Source organism: Vulpes vulpes, chromosome 3, assembly GCF_048418805.1.
Source record: "Vulpes vulpes isolate BD-2025 chromosome 3, VulVul3, whole genome shotgun sequence".
NCBI classification, from domain to species: Eukaryota; Metazoa; Chordata; class Mammalia; order Carnivora; family Canidae; genus Vulpes; species Vulpes vulpes.
Genome location: NC_132782.1, coordinates 5482534 through 5502719, shown reverse-complemented (window position 1 = coordinate 5502719; position 20186 = coordinate 5482534). Strand labels below are relative to the sequence as shown.

The 20186-nt window shown below is 47.6% G+C and overlaps 1 long non-coding RNA gene across 1 annotated transcript; it reads left to right on the top strand.

Annotated features, from left to right (window-relative positions):
• The first annotated feature begins 8796 nt into the window (after nucleotides 1-8796).
• LOC140598170 (uncharacterized) lies at nucleotides 8797-13721 on the top strand. Its single transcript, XR_012000290.1, has 2 exons — nucleotides 8797-8942; nucleotides 11373-13721. It is a non-coding gene; the product is annotated as an uncharacterized lncRNA (long non-coding RNA).
• Nucleotides 13722-20186: the final 6465 nt, after the last annotated feature.

Here is a 20186-nt window from a genome sequence, read left to right as displayed (position 1 = left end):
GCATTGGGCTCCCTACAAGGAGCCTGCTTCTCCCTCTATGTCTCTGCCTCTCTCTGTGTGTCTCTCATGAATAAATAAATAAAATCTTAAAAAAAAAAAAAAGAAAAGAAAAGAAGGAAAAGAAAAGAATAGAAAAGAAAAGAAAAGAAAAGAAAACTCATCTAAATGGCAGAAAAACAGTAAGGAAAAGGTATGATGTCCTTTCAAGAAGTCCAGAGATAGAACGGTTAATGCAGAGTCCTGGCAAGGTCACCAAGGACTCAGATAGATTCCATCCACCATTCAGCTTGCCATCCTCAGCGGTTTCACATTTGTCCTGTTTCCTCTCCCATGATGGCTGTTGGACGGCTGCCACTCCACCCAGACACAGGCTCCTTCCTCTCACACAGCTCTTCTGAATCTTCCTGGATCTGTTTCCCAAAGTCATCCCAACAGATCTTGTGGACCATGTCTCAGTGGAGGAGAACCGGGTCACTTTGCCTATCCCTAAATCAGTTCCTAGCAAAATGAATGGGTTTCCATCATTGGGACAGATCAGTCACGATTCATCTCAAGAGTTCCCTTAGTCTTCTGGAGTTGTTGATATTAGAAGAAAATAAGGTTCAGTTAGGTTAAAAAAAGGCGGGGGGTGGGGTGGAGAAGTGACTATTGGTGGGCCACCAAGAGTGTTTTCTAGCCACTGTACTTAATGTTGAGCATATACTAGTCAACAAGACAGATGCCATTCCTGGGGAGCTTGTTAGCTCAAGTAAACTGGCATTAACAATATAATGTGTAAGTGCTATGCAGGGAGAACTGTGAGGCAGGAGCCCTTAATTGGTGGTCAAGGCAGACTTCCTAGAGGAAATGCTCTTTGACTGAGACCAGAGAGAGAAAATAGGAGGTTTCTAGATTATCAGGGATAGGAGTAGAATGAGAGCTTGCATGAAGCCCTGGGAGCAAGACTGGTTATAATATGCTCAGGTAAGTGAAAGGTCACCATGAGAAGGGACACTTGGATGGAGAGAGCTCAATGGTTATCAGAGGCCGATCATGAAGGTCCTGGAAGCCATGTGGGTGGGGGGGGTGGGGGGTGGGAGGGGTTGGTTGAAGTTGTATTCTGACAGCAATGGATCCGATACATTTATAGCAATGATCTTCAAAATGTGGCTATGAAATCAATACAGTGGTTTACAATGAGCTTATAAAAATAAAATAATAATGGTAAATTCTTAAATGGTGATTATGACATTCAAGGCATTGTTCTGAGAGTATGTGTATTCACTATTAACTCAATGATCCTCAGAGGTTGGTACTGCTGTTATCCTCATTTGGCAGATGGGGAAACTGAAGTACTTGCCTAAGGTCTGTTTTAGGTTGAATTGTGTCCCTCCAAAAACAGATATGCTGAAGTGCTAACCCTCACTACCTCAGAATGTACTCTTATTTGGAAATAGGGTAGTTGTCGATGTCAATAGGTAAGATGAAGGTCATACTGGAGTAGGGGACGAGTAGGGTGGTCCCCTACTCCCACATGGCTGGTGTCCTTATAAGAAGATGGCCATGTGGAGACAGAGAGCCAGGAAGAACATCATGGAAGATGGAGGCAGAGATCGGAGTGATCCACAAGCCCAGGAACACCGAGGACTGCCGGCTGTCATTGGAAGCTGGGGCAGAGGCATGGAACAGAGTCAACCTCACAACTCGCAGAAGGAACCAACCCCGGCAACAACTTGATTCTAGACTTCTAGCCTTCAGAACCATAATGGAATACATTTCTGTTGTTGTCAGCCACTTCATTGGTAGTGCTCTGTTACGGTAGCCAGAGCAACCTAATATGGTCACACAGCTAGTAAGTGAGGAATTGAAATTGAAACCTAGAGCCTGGCTCCAGTCATACTCTCAACCACCGTACTTTCCTCAATAGAAAAAGAAGGCAGTGTAAGCAGTTGAGGGGAAGGTTTTAGTTATATGCCTGTGTGTATGTGGGCTGGGTCATAACGAAAGATGTAGTTCTCTAAATTTTGAAATTCCTTGCCTTAAAGTGGGTTTGAATGAAGTAATAGGACCAGTTTACATTTTAGAAAAAACTATGAAACAGGTCAAGATTTCAGGAATAGAAGTCAAGAAGGTAAACTCTCTTACAGCTGACTTCAAAGGCTTTATTCTCTAGCAGAATGTGGTGGTAGGATATCTGCATTAGGTAGACGGTGGTGGGCAGGTGTATGACCTAAGGTTGTGCAAGTCCCGGGGGATCTGTTGTAATCTAAGTGTATAGTGCTCTAGAACATTGTGCAGTGCACAACCTGTACAACTATCTTTGGTGGTCCAAGGACTGTCTTAGAGATACAGCCGTACCAGCCCCTCTTCTTGAACATGTTCTTCCAAAATGGTTCCTTTACAATAGATCCTTACAGGGAACACGCTGATATTCTGGGTATAAAGCCTATAATGGGGCAGCCCTGCTGGCTCAGTGGTTTAGCGCCGCCTTCAGCCCAGGGTGGGATCCTGGAGACCAGGGGTCGAGTCCCACGTCAGGCTCCCTACAGGAAGGCTGTTTCTCTCTCTGCCTGTGTCTCTGCCTCTCTTTCTCTCTCTCTGTGTGTGTGTGTGTGTGTGTGTCTGTCTCTCGTGAATAAATAAATAAAATCTTTAAAAATAAAATAAAATAAAGCCTATAATGACCAGGCAATAAAGGCAGCAAGACTGTGACACCCTGGTATTAGAGTGGAAACTCCTCCAGAAGGTTAGTTCCCTACTAGAATGTAACTCCACGAGGACACAGACTTTGTCTATGTACTACTGATGCTCAACGCCAAGAGTGTGTTCAGCAAGTGCTTCACGAATATTTGTGGAAGGAATAGTGAAGGAAACATAGTAAGGAATATGAATGAAACTAAGTCACACAGTGGTCATTTTTAATGTCCACACTACCCCTGCCTGCCCACACTACCCACTGGGCGCTACCTCCTTCCCCACAGGCCACTGGCCACACATCTCTTTCATGTCCCTTCCACCTCCAAGACTATAATCCCACGTCTGCCTCTCCTAATCATTATACAACCAGAGGAAATGGATGCTGGTGGCAAGTTGTGTGGCCTCTACTGAATCACATCCTCTCTGACAATAAGCCGAACACTATTAACAGCTCTGAGTCAGCTGCAGAGGCGCTTGTGACATTTGTGGATGCCCTGAGCCCTGTTCCACAGCAAGGGATTATAGCAGTGTGCACGAATCCTTGTCTGCTAAGACCACAGTGGTGCCTCATGGTCACTGACAGAATTAAACGTGGTCTAGACTGACAGAAAGTCCAAGGGGGGATTTATGGTACAATATAAAGAAATGTAAATTTTGTTCTCAAACCATTCCTATGCGATCACTGATTTTTTTTTTTTTTTCTCTAGGTGTCAGGATTAATTCATCTTTCTGCAATAGGAAGTTGACTCAATCTGAGGCAGCCCCTTGCCTAGCCAGGATCTGAGTGGCCAGACCTCTCTGTTGCTTGGTGTGCTCCCTGATGGGGGTTTGTGGCTCACAGATACATCATAATGTCTCAGCTGTCACCTGAGCTTTGTTCTGAAGGAGATTGTCCATGCATGATGTAATAATGCAAAGGCCTATTTAGGGTGACCAACTTTCCCAGTTTTAGCATCAAAATTCTTGTACATAAGGAAACCTCTTGGTCCTGGGCACACTGAGAGGTTGGTCACTAGAGCATGTCACACTCAGAAGGGAACAGGAGCTTGAGCCCACTTGTTGGCACAATGAAAGTGGCTCAAGCCAACTGGTAAAGGGCCTGCCAAGATGAGGACTGTCTTCCCTCTTTGGCAAGACCATATTTGATGAATGAAATGGAAATGCAAGATATCCAGAGATAGAGAGTAGCCATAATGGTTTTGACCCCTTCCTGCTGTCCCTAGTCAAATAGGTGGTGAGAAAAATCCAGAGTGCCTATATTTGAATTCTGACCTGAGCACTTATAACTACAAGTTCCTCAAGCCCTGTGCCTCAGTTTCCTCATCTGTGAAAAATGGGTAATGAAAGTACTAATACTTTCATGGGGTTGTTCTAAGGACTAGGAGAGAAAATATAACACTTTCTCAACTGTAACTAGTTGGAACAGGCACTCCGGAAATGTGTGTGATTATTACATTTCTCTGCAGAAGAAGGGTCGTTCCATTTTCTGGGGCTGGCAATGCTTCCCAAGCAATGGGGGGAGGTAATCCCATAGTTATCTACAGATGAACATGGCTAGGAAACAGTTCCAGTGGGAAGGTGTGACCTGTCCTTCCTCTCCCATTTTAACCTTTAATGTTAAGTGTAACACAAATACAGAAAATCGCAAAAACAAATGTGTAGCCTCACAAAGTACTGTGTGGTGATAACTCATAAGGAGCACTTTCACTGGAAGGGAGAATGTTGTCGGTCATCCAGGAGCTCTCCACTACACTGTCCAAACTCTACCCCTTCCTCCTCTCCCCTGCTAAAGTTTCCTAATATTTATTACATCAAGAAATGATCCCCCCCCCCACTTTTTTTTTTTCAATGATCCATTGGTTTTTTTCTTTGGGGCCAAAAAAAAGAAAAAGTGGCATTGTGGTGCTAGCCAATCAGGACTCTTATCTAGAAAACAGAAGGCCTAAGTCTCCTTTTCTTATTTGGAGGAAATAAAAAAGTAAAGCAGCATGATTTCTAAAGGAAAATATTTAAGTAGGAATTTGTAAATGTTACCTTCCTTTTTGTGACTAAGCATGCTATCTCCTGGAAGGGGCGCATAGATCTCGGTGCATGTTGCTTAAAGAAAATAGACAACCGTCACAGTTCATTAAAATCCCATCTGCTTCCCATAAAGTGGAAAAGTCATTACTGGCTGAGTCAGGGGGTCTCAGCTCATGTCGAAGGAAAGATCACCTACTGGTTCTCTCCTTACAACCTTGCAGCTTGCAAAGGGCAGAGTCACCCCCTTCTTTTTCTACCAGGTCAGTACTTTTTACACCAAACCATGTTTCTCCCCAAATAGTTGTTATTATAGAACATTCCTAATACTATTTTCAGCGGTGCTGAAAAGAATACAAGGTCCAGATGTGTGATTACAGTATTAATTGCTAGATTTAGAAAGGGAGAGGCTGGGTGGATACAGAAAAGTCACCGGGACTTCGGACTTAAGTCAGACAGGGAGGGAACATGCTTCCCTGGGGAATGGGGTGTGGAAGGGAAACATGGCTTAATGGAGGAAATGGTTTATTGATGGGGCAGGAGTTAGAAATTAAGACAAGGAAGCACAATATGAAATACAGCTTTGTTGTATCTGTTAGGATTAGCTTCATCTCCAAAGAACAGAAAACCCAAATAAGAGTGGTTTAAATACAATAGAGGCTAATTTTTTATGCAGCTCAGAGTGGGTGTGTTAGTTCCATGATGGGTAGGGATGCCTTCCTGCCTTTTACCCTTAGCAAGTGATGTTCCCCTCCTTGGGAACCTTATGGTCCAAGACGGCTGCTGTAACTCACCCATCACTTCAAGTTTTAGGCAAGAGGAAGCAGCAAAAGCAGAACAGGGCATGTCTTGAGTGTAGCCTTTTTTTTTTTTTTAAAGATTTTAAAAATTTATTTATGACAGACACAGAGAAATTGGCAGAGACACAGGCAGAGGGAGAAGCAGGCTCCCTACAAGGAGCTTGATGTGGGACTGGATCCCAGGAGCCCGGGATCATGACCTGAGCCAAAGGCAGGTCGCTCAGATGCTCAACTGCCGAGCCATCCACGTGGCCCGTGTGTAACCTTTAAAGTTGCCTTCCCAGAAGCTACACATGTAACTTCTGCTTACATCTCATTGAATGTACCAGGCTGAAAGGGAGGCTGGGAAATATAGTCTTAGCCTGGAATAAAACAGATTCTTCCGGAAAGGTACACAGGGAGAATGAATAGGAAGGTGGAGCAACGAGCAATCTTATCTACACATCTGGGGAGGCAGTAAAAGTTTATGGTTAAGCACGGAGTCTCGAAGTTACTGGGTTAACATCTGGGCTCTCTAACCTACTGGCTGTATGGTCAACAAGATATTCAACTTTGCTAAGACATGGTTTCCTCACCTGTGGAATGAAGAAAGCAACCAAACCTCTCCTAGAGGATTTTTATGAGAATCAGGCAAAAACTTTGATGTAGAATGAACACTCAGTGCCATGTCCAACACACCAAAATTACCTTAACTGGCAGATATGACTGATTTAATCAAAAGCAAAATTTCAACCACCTCTACGTTTACGCTCAATCAAAATTAAATTCCACACAAATACACGTCATCCAAAAAGCATGACTGAGGGGTTTCCAAGCCTATATTGACGGTTCCTTTTGAGCGCCGTACCTATAGGAGTGAATACTATGAGGTATCCCTGAATTCCCATGTGAAGGGGTGTGACCAGTGTGAGCAACTCCTCATGACCTTGAGGGGATGTGGGCTTTACCTTGTCCCAGTGCTGCCAACCTGGTGGGGATGGAAGGGTGGATGCTGCACTGACCACACTCAGATGGGCCACACTGGCGTGGGAAGCCCTACAGACGTTCGGCCTTCACACCTGATCCGTACTCACTCCAGGAGTAAGCCCCGTCCTGTTCTTTTCCCCTTCTCTGGGCTTCAGCCTCCTTCAGCTCTCTGGGAAGCACTTCATTTCCACCTTTTGCTGGTCCTCATCTCACTTTGAGCCTAGGGATCCACCCTCTTTAGTCTGGATTTCCTAAATCGTATCCTAAGGAGCATTAGTCTCAAACTATGATAACTATTCCATTATCAAATTCACGTGAGATCCATTATGTACTCTAGCCCTCCTGTGGAAAGTCACAATGCACACAATAAAGGCTCTGAAAAGTCCTGCAAAGAACTAAATTAATGTTATTTACCTCAACATTTCCCACTTATTGACTAAAAAACCTTGGCTTAGAGGTTAGCTTTAGGAGCCTGTGCCCTGCACATCTCAGAACTGTTAAAATTCCTAGTCAAAAATGTTTCTCTGATGTCCAGTTTTCTTATCCTTGAGGGGATCTCCTATTTAGTCTCTATTTTCAGCCAAGGAGATATCTTAGGTTTGAAGCCCATTTATAGATCTGAGATGATGACCATTTTCTTGAAACCAAGACATGAGGCATCCTTTCCTGGTGCCACTTATAAACTCTCCCTACCTTCTTATGTTCTTGAGATGAGAAATGAGATCATATCTGTGAAAAGTGCTTTAGAAGCCATTAAATGCAATATAAATGTTAGTTGTTACTATTATGATGATTCACTCCGGTGCTGCGATCCCCCTCTCCCCGGGAAGTGACATTTTTAGAATTACAGTGTCGTAATATAAAAATAACTGAAACCTACACATACAGCAATAGCCATTTCTGTAAGAGGGCCACTCTATTCGTGCAATAAGACGCCTGTGAAGTACACAATCAGTGCTCTATAGAATGGAGTAAGAAGGAAGTATGGACGGCATCCCCTTGAATCCTTGGGTTATCCCCAGACACACTAACGCGGAAACCACCCCTCAAACATGTCCAGACACCCAGGGCTGCCTCTTGCCTGTCTGACCCAAACCTCCAGGGTCAGATCCTCTAGTTACCCACAGGCTCTGCAGGGGTAGCCCCTCTCATCAGACTGCACGGTGACAGCCTGCTCAGGATCCCTTTCGAACCAGGCCAGGAAATGCCAGCCAAGGCCTGATTCTTCTAAGCCCCCGAACAATGGACCCTTCCTTGTTTGTTTTGAGAGATCTGAGCTGTGGCTCCTCCTTTCCTCAATACCACAGCAATTTTCAGAGGCACACCCAGCCAGAGAGCACAGCCAGGGTTGGCAGTGGCTCAAGGGCAAGGTTTAAGTTCATTTTGCTGACTTCTTTCCCATCTCTACTCCAGAGAAAACAGAAAAGAAGGCCAGGCCTCTATAGCCCAAGTCAAACAGCCACAGCTAAAAATATTTGGCTAAGTAAGACACAAAAGGACAAAAATTATATGATTCCATTACCTAGAATAGGCAAATTATCATAGAGACAGAAAAGCAGAATAGAGGTTACCAGGGGCTGGAGGGAGGAATGGGAGTTATTGTTTAAAAGGTAGGGAGCTTTTTTTTTTTTTTGCTGGAAATGACAAAAAAGCTCTGGAAATAAACAGTGGTGATGGTTGCACAGCCTTGTGCGTGTACTTTATGCGCTGTATGTTTAAATATGGTGAAAATGGCAAATCTTGCACTTTGCATATTTTACCACATAAAGCAAACAGCAATGGCCCCAATGAAATATTTGGTATCGGTTCCCCGAGCATGGGGTCGGTCCCTGCGGACGCACACGTGGGGCTGTGCGGCCCCGATGCAGTCACGGAGGAAGGGTGAGAAGCGCTGGATCTCCAGTCCCGGCCCCTGGGCCCCCACAGAAGAACCCAGCCAGGCGGCAGCGCAAGAGCGCTTCTGGGGTTGGGGACACGGTGGGGCGGTCTCCTCTGGTCTCGCTCAAGCATCTCCCTTAAGTCTTAACCCGAAAAGTTCTGTGCCTTTGACAGAGGCTGGGAGTACTGGGAGGGTCAGGCTGTGCGGCCGCTCTCAGGCCCGGGGCTCTGCGAGGGCGCGCGGGGTCGCGGCAGGCCAGTCCTGAGGAGGGAGAGGCGGACGGGCGCCTACTCCGCAGGGCCAGGTTTTCTGAGGCCTTTCGCTCCGCTCCGTGTGGAAAACTGAGAGAAAGGAGGAGAGCCAACAGGCTGGTGGCGGGAAGGGCGGCGGGATCTGAGGCGTGGCCTCTAGGTGGCGCACGCACCGTAATAAAGGCTCCGAGAGGAGCTTTCGTGTGCGAACGAAGCTTCAAGGCTCACAGGACAAGGGGGGCTTATATAGCTGTCACCCCACCGCAGCCGAAGATCACCCCCAAAGCTAAACACTTGGGCCCCACGTAAAGACGAGAGAGCTCCGATCGTCCTGAAGGCCGTAGAAGAAAGGTGAGGCGTCAACGTGAGGCGTCAACGTGAGGCGTCAACGTGAGGCCCCGGAGCCTCAGCCGAGGCTTTTCCCCCAGGAGAGAGGGGGGGGGCACCCGCGGAAACGCCCCGCCCTGAGGGAAGGGCCTCGTTGGCCGGGGAGAGCCAGCCTGGGGGTGTGGGGCCGCCGGGCAAGCGGGGTGGTTCTCTGAGCTGTCAAGCGAGACTGTATCGGGTCCCCTCGGTTTCTGGCGTGGGCTCCCCCCTTCTCAAGCCTGCCTGCTCTCAGCAGGTGCCCAAGCGGGCCGGAGACCTGGCGAGAAAGATGCAGAAGGAGGGCCAGGGGCCAGGGGCCAGGAGGAGGAGGACGGTCAGCCTCCCACCCCTCCGGGGCATTCTTATTTACACCAACAGTTACCAGGCACACACGCAAACCCAGGCAGGGACAGGCTGGATAATGACCTGGATAATGAAGCAATCCACTGCTGCAGAGAAGGGAGCGAGCCGCACTTCACTCTCAGTGCCCAGATTAATTCTATTTTTCTCCATTATACTGCACAGCAGTGAGGGGTCAGTTATGTCACCTCTGCTGAACGGGTCTATTCATGATTCTGTGCAAACTGGGATCCTCAGTCAGTGGGTCAGGCTCATTTCCGAAGGGCCTGCCAAAGGGCCCATGCTTGATTCTAGGCCGTGGCCCGACCAGGAGGAAGCAGAAACTCCTGTCTCGGCCTTTAGGAAGCCACGGCCTGGGGCTGCATTATCTATTATGGTAGGCACGAGCCACATGTGGCTAAATTAAAATTAGAAATAACTTAAAAGGAAAATTCAGCTCTTAAGTTGTACTAGCCACGTTTCAAGAGTTCAGTAGTCGCAGGTGACCAGTGGCTACTGTATTGGACAACACAAAGAAACTTTTCTATCATTGCAGGAGGTTCCACTGGACAGTACTGTGGCATTTGGGGCAGCTACAGGAACAGTATGAGGCCACTGACAAAGGTGGCAATTAACCAAGAGCAAATTAGTGGGAGGCAACGAAGGCTCAGATGTACTGCATCTCCCTGCCTGTGAGTGGTCTTCCAATTCCTACTCCAGGTTATAGGAGCATCCCGAGGGCACCTCCGTTTGAGATGGGGGTCTCAGAAATGCTGCCTTCCATTTTCCTCTTAGGTTTTCTTCCTCAGTAAATGCCAGTTCAGTTACGTGTTTGCCCCCAAGGGCTAGTCCCCGTGGATTCATGGTTAAAGCCACAGAGTTATATAGACTATGGCTTTGTCCAGTCCAGCACCTAGTCTTCCTTGGAGTTCTGTCCCCAGGTTATAGATTCCTTGCTCAGATTCCTATTTCCATCTCAAGTCCTTGCTCTGGTTCCCAAAAAGTTTCTATTCTCCTACCTCCATTCTGTGGCACCCCATGGACTAGGCTTCCCTCTTACCAGCTGCCCCATAGCCACCCAAGGGAGCAGCCTCTGCCCCCACTATCTTTGAACTCTGGTTCCCTGTTCTCTCTGCTTCCAGCTGTCTTTTTGCTCCACCCACCAAGGCTTTGCTCTTTTGTTTCAGCAGAACCATTCAGCGTCTCCCACTCACCCTCTGGATAAGGGGGGGGGGGGCTCCTAACAATGCATTCAGCTAATTCCCCTTACTACGGTCTGCAGGGGAGGGGTCTCACGGGCAGATACCCAGGCAGAGAAGGTAGGTGGCTTATGAACTGCAGTCAGACAATGCCCGCTAACAGCTATAAGAGGCAGGCTCTGTTTGGTTTCTCCTCTGTGGTTCTAATGCCTGGCTGAGGGAAGACGATGGAGGGAGCTATGGATCCTCTAGGACCACACAGCTGTCTTGGACAGGATCTGAAGCTAATGGACCAAGGCATGCTTTCTGGAGCTTGGTTCTGATTTTTCTTTCCTGATACTGGAACTGGTGTCTAGGGGAAAGCAGAAGCTAGAGTTCCTCTACACCCAGTCCTTTAGGAGTCTGTGGCTCCTTCTTTGCTTAAATAGCCACACCTGTCTGGACTCTGATGGTGTTTTGTGTCACCCAATCACTTATCTAGGACGTTAGTTACAACAACCGTGACCCTGTTGTATAGCCTACAGACTACACCAACTCCAATCATCCTAATAGGCGGATGATGCCTTTGTCACCACTTCCCTCAGGATTTGATGGACCCCTGACTGTTGCATGGACAGAACTGTGGACCACCTGGTACCCATCTTCACATCCAAACTATGGATAATCCTGAAGGTCGGAACACCCGGGTTCACCTTCCAGCTCCCTCTCCCATTTCCCATGTGATCTCAGACAAGTTACTCAACCAATCTGTGCTTCAGTCATCCATAAAGTGGGGTAATTTTAGTACCCGCCTATCAAAGTCATAGTGGGGATTAATAAATTAATAACATGTTTATTAGAACAGTACTTAGAATGTGCCTGCTGTTCTTGTTGACAGTGGACACAGCATTATGGCAACGCATGTCCCAGTACAGCTGCAGAGAAAGCTACCACAAACAGCCTTCTAGAGTGGAGATGGCCAACGCTTGCTTGGAGACCAGCTAAGCCAAAAGTGAAATGTGATCTTCACCATGAATAAATGCACGGCTTGCTTCCTGCTGAACTATGGCCAGGCTCTTCCCAAAGACATCCACTCTGCCCTTGTCCCCATCAGGACTAACAGAAGCATCCCTTTAGGAGAGTTGAGTCCCTCTGGCTTTGAGGTGGCTGCCACTTGCCAGGCTCCTGCTGAGGTCTTGGCCTGGGGCCAGATGCCTGTCTCTCTGGCCATGAGTTGTATCCAATGGATACCAGGTATTGCCTTTGTTCCTCAGATGGCAGGAAACTGATTGTCTAGAGACCAGTTGTGAGGAGATTCGTGTCTAGTGATTCCTGATGTCTCATGATGTGTCGCCAGTGAAGGAGAGAATAATGAAGGTGGGAGAGATGCCAGTCTCTTGCTTCACTTGGCACTGAACATGTGACATCTGCTGATCTTTAGCTAAAACCCACTAGCTGATGGTTCAGTGCCAGGTGAGATCACCTCTCAAGTCTCCTTCTATCTTTTCTTTAGGTCTATGAAATTTTAGGCTTTGGGGTGTAGAGGAGGGGAAACGTGTAATGATCCTGTCCCAGATGTATGGAACCTAAGTCTCTGAGGATAGAGCTCAATCCCCTCCCTGATTCCTGTGCACTTCTCTGCTGGAAAACTAAGGATTTATGGAAATCATGTGACCCTGAGGGGATGAAGCCAGATGGTCATTTAGTGTAAGCTTAGCAGGTTTTGTCCAAAGGCAGACAAAAACTGGCATTTCTCTGTCCTGATTCTAGTTTTCTGAGAACTGCCTGAGGAATAGTTGGGTCCAGATGAAAACGCTCTTATTTTACTAGCTAAATTTGGACTCCATGCTGCATAGTTTCCCAGCCTTCCTTCTGCAGGATCAAAGCTCTCTGAAGGAGATGGGTGCCCTCACCTAGGTGAGGGTTCCTTGAATATCTGGGTTGAGGTGTGCCCAGGTCTGAGCAGCAGAGCAGACTAGCCATGGGAAGGAACACACTAGCCTCAGTGGGAGGGAAAGTGGGAGCCACAGTAGGTCATTAACCCAAGCTGAAGAGAGGTTCCTGGTGGGCTGATGAACAGGCTGCCATCGATGAATGGAAACAACTCCCATGGGTCCCATCCCTCATTAAGAGCCTGGGGGCTTGGCAGGGGAGCCCAGGCACCATCTCCAGCACGCACCTCACTGGAAGCTGTTTGGTAGCCTGTGGCCTACGTGAAAACACATGGCTGAGTTCTTTCCCTTCAGGCTCCTTCCTGAGAACAGCCTTTCTGGCAGTCAGCAGGCAGCTGCTGGACAGACCTCAGGCCAATGAGGTAGGGGGACTTGGGATTCACATAGTGTGAGCCTCACTCCTAGAAAGCTCTTCCTGGGGCAGGGCCAGCCAGGCATCTAAAACTGTGAGAACAATTCAGCAAAGCCCTCCTCAGTGGATTTCATGGGAGAGGAGCCTGCAAGGGCCGAGGGCCACACATTTGCTGCTCTTTAACATAAGGAGTTTTGTTATCCCATATGCTGTTGGTGGGGCTGACAGATAATGAGGATTAAACATCTGTGAGGTGCTGTGTTACTCTACCAGACAAATCACAGAGGCCTGTGCTGTTAATCCTGTACCCTGTCAGCTGATAAGGGTGGGCACTCATTGGCTTCTAAGGCTGCAGAACATCTGTTGCCATTGTTTGACTTGTCTCCCCTAGACTTGCTGCAGAAGAGCTTTGAAATAGTTATTTGCAAAAGCAGGTGGAGTGCTTTGAAGAAAAGCCCTGTATAAACAGCATGAACACAACAGCAGCATGTTCCACTTTGAGGCTAATCCTACCCTATCCCTGCCTAGGCTCCATCATGCCAGTAGGCCTGCTGCCTTCTTGAAAGGAAAGCCCTTTGAGGCAAAGGGGAAGAGAATACCTGACATGGCATTTGGTTAGAAGATGAGCCCCCATCTGACTGTGTGACCTTAGCTAAGTCACTCAAGTGTTTTCCTTATTTTGTCATCTGGGAAATGTGCTTGGTGCTTGGTGTTGTATGAGGATTAACTACATGCTGCTTAAGAAATGTACTGGCTGGGGGCACCCAGGTGGTTCAGTGTTTGAGCACCTGCCTTTGGCCCAGGGCGTGATCCTGGGGTCCCAAGATTGATTCCCACATCGCGCTCCCTGCATGGAGCCTGCTTCTGCCTCTGCCTGTGTCTCTGCCTCTCTGTGTGTGTGTCTCTCATGAATAAATAAAATCTTAAAAAAAAAAAAGAAATATATTGGCCAATGGCTGAAAAGGCTATAGAATGTTCTGGTTTCAGACATGGCTTCCTTCAGGGCTCTAAGGATACTACTAGGTTTGCTCCTTGGTTTTTCTTCCCCTGGGTAGACTCTGTTCTTGGATATATCTGGCAGTTTTGGCCTCAGCCTCTCACTATGGCAACACTCAGGGCAGCAGAGAAAAATGTATGCCTACGGCTCGACACCCTGGCATTCACTCAGATTCAGTCTATCCAGACCAGGTTAAGTAGTCACCTGCCCATCCCTGGACCAACCAGTGTGACTGGGAAATTGAATGCACAGATCAACTTCACTCGCTTTCTCACCGACTCACCAAGCGTTGATTGAGTACCTCAATGTGCCAGCACTATTGTATATTCTGGGACATAGTAGGGATAAGACGGATCAGACCCCTACCTTGTTAGGGCTTTCTTCCCAGTAAGAGACAGAAAACAAACAAGTAAATTGTATAAAATGATACAAAATTGGGAAATGAGGAAAGCTATTAAAAACAACAACTACCGGGATCCCTGGGTGGCGCAGCGGTTTAGCGCCTGCCTTTGGCCCAGGGCGCGATCCTGGAGACCTGGGATCGAATCCCACGTCGGGCTCCCGGTGCATGGAGCCTGCTTCTCCCTCTGCCTATGTCTCTGCCTCTCTCTCTCTCCCTCTGTGACTATTATAAATAAAAAAATAAAATAAAAACAACTCAATTTAAAAACAACAACTACCAAAGCAGATTAAGAGGATAGAGTGATGTGGAGGTGGAATGCTGCTTTAGATGAGATGGTCAGGGAATGTCTCTCTTAGGAGGTGACATTTGGATAGAGATCTGAATGAAATGAGATTAGAAGCTGAGTGAAGAAGATCTGGGTATAGAATGCTGGGCAGAGGGAACAAGCCAGGCTTATTAAGGAAGAGCCACAAAGGCTGGTATGGCCAGAGCAGCATGGACTGAGCAGGGCACAGTGGGACAGGAGGGGAGAGCCATGCTATACTGGGCTCTACAGGCTGAGGAAAGGAGACAGATTTTTATTCTGACAATGATGGAGAGTCTAGTCTTTCCAAAAGGGAAGAGACACAACATGAGTTATGTTGGAAAAATATGTCTACATACAAATGGCCAGCAGGTATATGGAAAGGTGCTCAATATCACTACGCATCAGAGAAATGCAAATCCAATCCAAAGTAAGGTATCACCTCACACCTGCCAGAATGACTATCATCAAAAAGAGATAATATCGTTGGCAAAGATGTGGAGAGAAGGGAACCCTTGCACACTGTTAGAATGTAAATTGTTGCAGCCATGATGGAAAACAGTCTGGAGGTTCTTCAGAAAGTTAAAAATTGAACTACCATATAATCCAGCAATCTCACTTCTGGGTATATGTTCAAAGGAATTAAAACTGTATCTTAGAGGGGATGCGTGCATTCCCATGTTCACTGCAGCATTATTCACGATAGCCAAGACAGGGAAACAATCTGAGGGCCTGTCAACGGATGAAGGAATGCAGAAAATGTGGTACGTATGCAACAGAATATTATTCAGCCATGAGAAAGTAGGAAATACCGCCATTTGCAATAACATGGGTGGATCCTGAAGGCATTATGCTAAGCGAGATAAGTCAGACAGAGAAAAACATACTGTATGATCTCATATGTGAAATTCTTAAAGATCTGAACTTGTGAAGACAGACTAGAATGGTGACTACCAGGGACTGGGGACTGGGGGAATTAGAGAAATGTGTTTCAAGAGTCCAAATTTACAAGTAGTGGGTAAATGAGTTCTGGAGATCTAATGTACACTATAGTGATTATAGTCAATGATACTGATTATTAACTTTAAACTTAATAAGAGACTAGATCCGAACTGCTCTCAACACTAAAAAGAGATGGTAAATGTGTGATATGATGAAGGTGTTTGCTAATGCAACTGTAGTTACACATCGCAATATGTAAATATCAAACCAGCATGTTGTAATTATAGCTCAACTTTAAAAAGGCACAATATAAAACAGGTAATAATAACAAAATGAGGTCTCTGCTGCTATGTGGAGAGGGCTGGGGGAAGCAGGGACAGATAACAGTGGCTGGGACGAGGAGGTTGTGTGGAACTGGTGAGAAGTGGGTTAAGGGTATTTTAAGTTATGGGTTCCATCCCTGGAAGCAGACCTTGTGAGCGTCCCACATGGAAATTAGAGGCTGTTGCCAGAAATAGGCTAGATGGTGGTGGACAAGAAGCGGGAGCTCTCCATGCTTTGACCACTTGTAGTTTCATGCAGTTTTGTCTTTTGGAGATGTTTTCTCACTCACCATCATTAGCTTTTTCTGGGTTAGGGACTGTATCTCCAGCCTTGTTTTCTTCCTTCCTCCAAGGCCTAGAATCACTATGAAGGGTTTTAGAGAAGAAATGGTCCAATCCCAATCTCCTTACAGATGAGAATCCTGAGGCTTTGAATAATTCTGGGATGGTGCAAAGTCCCTTTGCTGACTAGAGCTGGAACTGGAATGTGGCCCTCCCAGTGCTGGTTTCATTCATGAATACAGGCTCAATTAGGGGTGTTGCCATGGACTGGTGGGGATGATAGGAGAGGGTTTAACCCTCATGCAGGCTCCATCAGCATCTCCCAAACAACCAGTGTGTTCAATAAAAAGGGCCCCCCCTTGACCACAATGCCACCCAAGGCCCCTCATACAGAAATCCTAGAGACACCCCTATGCTGTCACCAGCTTTTCATCAGCAACTCCAGTGTGAGTCAAGAGTCCAGGCCGTAGAAGGCAGGCACACAGATGGGAAACACCAGGGTAGTGCCTTATTTGTACTACTACTATATTTTTTTAGAGGAAACTTCATTTGAAGCATCGGCTTTCCATTCCTGCTGGGAGAACTGCCAGTGGACAGTTCATTGCTCCTGAGCCAGAGGGATACACATTAGCTTTTGAGCAGAGCTGCAGTTCTACAGTCTATAAAGCAAGATACACGGACAGCTTTGCAGCATGGAACAGCAGGGGAGGGACTGCCTAAAATTCTCCCCAGACACTCAGTGCTGGCCAGCCTCCTGTGGGAAAGGGAGCCGGGGACACCTGGCTTTCGCACCCAGGACCCAGCAGGGCACCTGATGCTAAGGAGGAATTGCTACATGCTTAGTGAGAGCAGGGCCAGAGTGGCTCTGCCCCAAGGTAAGCATACTTATTGGGTGGTAGCATGAGCCCTCTGGGCTGCCTCCAGGGTGACTGGGGGTGCTGGGGGCCATGAGAGCAAAGATGGACTGAGTAATCCGTGGTTTCCCCCAAGGGCATTGCAGCCAAGGGTTCACTCTCTCATTCTTTCTCTTCTCACCACCCGCCCCATGGCTTTAATTTTCTTCTAAGAAAAATAATCCAGCTTCTCTCTAATCAGTAACCACTGTGGTCGGGAGAAGCCATCACAGAGGTCAGTAGGAGTGGTTAGCGGGCTTAATCATGAAAATGGCCAGGCTGTCCTCTCCAGGGAGGGCGGGAAGTGATGCTTTGGATGGCTGTCTTTCCTCACCCTCATTTTAGTGGGGAGCCAGCTGGTGGTGCAGGGCTGTCTCTCAGTGTCTATGCGGTGCTGAGGGCATAGGCAGGAGGCATAAATATTCAGTAATGAGCTCTCTGAGAGTGCAGGAAGTCTTGATGGAAGATACAGGCAAGCGTGTCTGGTGGAGCAGCGTGTCTGGTGGGAAGCAGGGAAGTAGGGAGAGGAGCCCAAGGTACACGAGTGGGGAGACCTGACCACAGGACACACTGCTCGCCTTGAGCGCTGCTCAGATCCTTACGGGCCAGTGGATGCCAGCCAGCAAAACAAAGAGGACTGTTGCCCTGGAGCGGGGGTGTGGCAGGGGAGAGGGGTGAGTAGAGACTAGCATCATGTGATTTGGTCCTTTATTTATTTATTTTTTTTATTATTTATTTATGTAGTCATACAGAGAGAGAGAGAGAGAGAGGCAGAGACATAGGCAGAGGGAGAAGCAGGCTCCATGCACCGGGAGCCCGACGTGGGATTCGATCCCAGGTCTCCAGGATCGCGCCCTGGGCCAAAGGCAGGCGCCAAACCGCTGCGCCACCCAGGGATTTGGTCCTTTGGTCCTGACTCCTTAGTTCTGACTTTAACGAAGAGGGGGTGGGGTACCACACACACAGTTTCCTGCTTCTGACCTTGAACAGGGGTGTGGGGGCTGCCCCTGTGCACTGGTGCAGGCAGTGGGCTTGGGGATAATGCTCTCTGTGTTGCTGGCAACCAGAAGAGTGCCCTTGCCAACATGGAGAGTGAGGCACTGGAAGTGCCCAGGGGCTTCGGCCAACGCAGCCTCCAAAGATGGCAACTGGGAAGGGGCGCAGGCCTGCCCTGACCTTTTTCTGTCATTCTGCCCAAAAGCCCAGCCCCCTAAGGCATTCAGCCTGCTCCCCATACCCCTGCCCAGCAAGCGACAACCTGGCTCTGGGCCTCTGCATCTCAGCCCTCAGCCCAGTGCTGTGTGGAGCCTCTGCAGCTGGTGAGAACCCCTCCAGGGCTGCTTCTCGGTGTGTAGAAACAGACACATTTTCATTTCTAACATTTCCTTGCTTCTTCTCTAGGTGGCAAACACAACCAGGCAAGGGGCTGGCTCCCTTGTCCTGAGTCTTCCCCTCCCACAATACACCTCTTGCTCTTTGAGCCTATATGTCCTAGAAGAGGCTGCCCATCTGTCCTTCTTACACATAAAATGCACACATGCAGAGAACACTTTTTCTAGCCATGTTCCCAGTATGTGTGTGCATATGTGTTGTCTGTGTATAGGGTGTGTGTTGTGTGTGTACATACACACGTTGGCCCATTTTTGCCCACCTTAAAAACAAATCATCTCTAATACCTCTGCTTGTATCACAGACGCCCAGCAGACACTGTAATAAAGTCATCCTAAAAGGTGGTAAATTCACCAAAGCCCCCCCCCCCCCTTTTTTTCCTGGAAAGCACATGGAAATGTCCGGAGGAATTGGCACCCAGACCCAGAGCACAAAAACGGCCTCTCTCCTGAAGGAAAGCAGTTGCTATTATTTTGGTCCCACGTGAGCGACATAAAAATGCCAATTGTCTTTCTGGGCAACCACTCACATCAGAGGTGCCTCTGTGGCCCTTCTCTCACAGATCAATTTAATTACAGGCACGAATGCCCACTGAGTGTGGGGTACAAACTGGGAGCCTTGGATTTCAATAACGTCCAAACTGCTTGGAAATCCAAATACAGCCAACCCTCAATTATCCACACTGAGGAAAGGGAGCGTGGATAATCCTGAACAGCAGATGATTAAAAAATCATTTCTTTCGGCTTTGGGGAGGTACCATATGCTATTTGCAACAGAGCAGCAAAATTTCCTCTCTCGTTACGTTTTGCTGAGATTAATATTGCAATGAGTTTGCATTTCTCCTCATGCACCAGCTGACAGCAGCGGGAGTAAGACAGAGGAGTCGGTGCAGGAGCAAGTTGAGTGGCAGGAGAAGCCAGCATGAACGGAAGGAGGAACCTGGCCTGAAGAACTGATGGAAAGAAAAAATCACGGCGCTGGGTCTCTTCTCTCTTCACTTGAAAACAGAGTGGAATGAAGGAGAAGGAAGAAAAAGAAGAGTAAACAAATTTTAAAACTCGAATCGGAGAGACCAGCTTTAAGAAAGCAAGCTCTCCTGGGGCGCTGGCTTACTTCTGACAAGCTTTCTGAACATACATGATTCTCCTTAGAACATCCAGTCTTGCCTTTGTCTAGGAGCCTGACCCGTGTTCCCCTGCCTTCTTGCTTTTGCTCACGCGCAACCACCTGCCTGCGATGCCCTCTTCCCTGTCTTGCCCAACGTTCATCCATCTTTCAAGACCCAGCTTATTTCCTGCCTTTCCAGAAGACCTTTTCTCCTCGTATCCACTGGAAGCAACCTTCTTCCTCCTCTCCCACTCCCCTTCTAAATGCCCAGAGCACAGTATTCTCTCTCCTAACCTATTTGGAGCACGGGGACAGATGCTGTGTCAGGCCACTTGGTGTTTCTCTTTTTGGTACATGGTAGTGCCCCCTACCTAGAGACTCAGAGACTAAATCCTGGAGCAAGGTGTGAAGACACTAAACCAATGGTTCTCAAGCTTGAGTGATGTTAAGCTCTCATGGGGGACTTGGTGACAGTTTCCCCAGGATTGGCCCCCTCCCCCACCGCGGATGCTGCTTCAGTAGGCTCAGGGGACTTAGGCATTTTTCAGCAAGTACTCAGGAGATGGAGCCCTGAGAAGTCAGCTATAAACATACATGTCGCCAAGGCTCACACACTGAACTTCCATCCTGGCATTGTACTTCCACAGGTGAAGCCAAAATGTTAAGACCAGAGACACTGAGAAACACACTGGGGTTATTACTGTTCTGTCATACTTCCTAATGCTGAGGCCAACATTCTCTTAAATGAAAAAAGTAGTGAAAATAGCA